The sequence below is a fragment of the Myotis brandtii genome, unplaced genomic scaffold (assembly GCF_000412655.1).
Source record: "Myotis brandtii unplaced genomic scaffold, ASM41265v1 scaffold278, whole genome shotgun sequence".
NCBI lineage: Eukaryota > Metazoa > Chordata > Mammalia > Chiroptera > Vespertilionidae > Myotis > Myotis brandtii.
The window spans coordinates 789627-792063 of record NW_005360594.1 but is presented as its reverse complement, the minus strand read 5'-3'; positions in this window follow the sequence as shown (position 1 = coordinate 792063).

The window sequence follows — 2437 nt, the reverse complement described above, 5'->3', positions numbered from 1 at the left end:
CTGCCCCCTCTCACAGTCTGGGAGCCCTCAGGGGCAGGAGGCGACGCCTCATCACACCTCTGCTGCTGTCACTGCTGGCAGCGCAAGCCTCAGGCGGCCCTGGGCGGCCCTGGACTGGGGGACTCTGGAGGCAGGTGTGGAGCAGCCTGGCCCTCCTGGGGGCGGGCCCAGCCTTGCTGCATGCCTGTCACCCCGGCGGGGCTGAGGGGACTGGATGCCGCCATCTTGTGCCTGTGGGCATTGCCATCTTTGAGGGCATGGCAGTCAATTAGCATATTCCCTCCTTATTGGCAGTGGGCGCCGCCATCTTTGAGGGAATGGCAGTCAATTAGCATATTCCCTCCTTAATGTCTGTGGGCACCGCCATCTTTGAGGGCGGGGAAAAACAGTAAATAACCATGTTGTGTTTATTTTAGGAATGTAAGGAAGGTACAGTTAGAATATTTATTATGTAATTCATCATGCTCATAGGTTAAGAGAAAAAAAAACCATAGCATCTCAATAGATATACAAAAGCATTTGATAAAATTCAAGGCAAGATAAAAACTTTTAGCAAACTAAGAAGGGAATTGTTCTAACCTGACAAAGGATATCTAATCTAAAATGTCAACAATTGAGAAACATCAATCAGACCATCAAACCTCAGAGGGAAGGTAAGGGAGGGTGGGGGTAAGGGGGAGAGATCAACCAAAGGACTTATATGCAAGCATATAGGCCTAACCAATGGACACAGACACCAGGGGGGTGAGGGCATGAGTGGGGGGTATGGGGAGGGGTAATGTGGGGATAAGGACACATATGTAATAACTTAATCAATAAAGAAATTTTTAAAAAAGAAAAGAAAATCCCAAAGATTCTCATATTATGAGGAAAATAAAGAAGTGAATATATTGAAGCAAAAAATAAAAATAAAATGTCAATAATTATAAGTGGTAAATATTAGAAACAGTCCCTTATAATCTGAAATCAAGATGAGAATGCCTGCTGTTATCACTTGTCCTCAATGGTATTCTTGATGTCCTTGTCAGTACAGTAAGGCAAGAAAAAGAAATAAAACTATAGGGTGTCCCCAGAAAATGTATACACAGTTTAACAGCTGATAACTCACTTTATTTTCACTCCTTTTCACAATAGAGAAGAATTTATAGATCAGTATCACTCATGAATATAGATGCAAAAATCCTAAGATATTAAAAAACTGCATCTGTTTATGCAACAAGCAAAACAGTAAATAACCATGTTGTGTTTATTTTAGGAATGCAAGGAAGGTACAATTAGAATATTTATTATGTAATTCATCATGCTCATAGGTTAAGAGAAAAAAAAACCATAGCATCTCAATAGATATACAAAAGCATTTGAGAAAATTCAAGGCAAGATAAAAACTTTTAGAAAACTAAGAAGGGAATTGTTCTAACCTGACAAAGGGTATCTAATCTAAAATGTCAATAATTACCTCTGCTGCTGTCACTGCTGGCAGCGCAAGCCTCAGGCGGCCCTGGGCGGCCCTGGACTGGGGGACTCTGGAGGCAGGTGTGGAGCAGCCTGGCCCTCCTGGGGGCGGGCCCAGCCTTGCTGCATGCCTGTCACCCCGGCGGGGCTGAGGGGACTGGATGCCGCCATCTTGTGCCTGTGGGCATTGCCATCTTTGAGGGTGTGACAGTCAATTAGCATATTCCCTCTTTATTGGCTGTGGGCACCACCATCATTGAGGGCATGACAGTTAATTAGCATATTCAATCCTTAATGGCTGTGGGTGCTGCCATCTTTGAGGGTGTGACAGTCAATTAGCATATTCCCTCTTTATTGGCTGTGGGCACCACCATCATTGAGGGCATGACAGTTAATTAGCATATTCAATCCTTAAGGGGGTATGGGGAGGGGTAATGTGGGGATAAGGACACATATGTAATAACTTAATCAATAAAGAAATTTTTAAAAAAGAAAAGAAAATCCCAAAGATTCTCATATTATGAGGAAAATAAAGAAGTGAATATATTGAAGCAAAAAATAAAAATAAAATGTCAATAATTATAAGTGGTAAATATTAGAAATAGTCCCTTATAATCTGAAATGAAGATGAGAATGCCTGTTGTCATCACTTGTCCTCAATGGTATTCTTGATGTCCTTGTCAGTACAGTAAGGCAAGAAAAAGAAATAAAACTATAGGGTGTCCCCAGAAAATGTATACACAGTTTAACAGCTGATAACTCACTTTATTTTCACTCCTTTTCAGGTTTAACTGACACTGATTTTGTAACCATTCAAAGTGTGTGTTCATTTTTTTTGGACACCCTGTATATGGATCAGAGAGGGAAAAGTAACAATCACTACTTATAAATATTACTAGAGGCCCGGTGCATGAAAATTCATGCACTGGAGGGGGGGCCCCTCAGCCCGGCCTGCCCCCTCTCACAGTCTGGGAGCCCTCAGGGG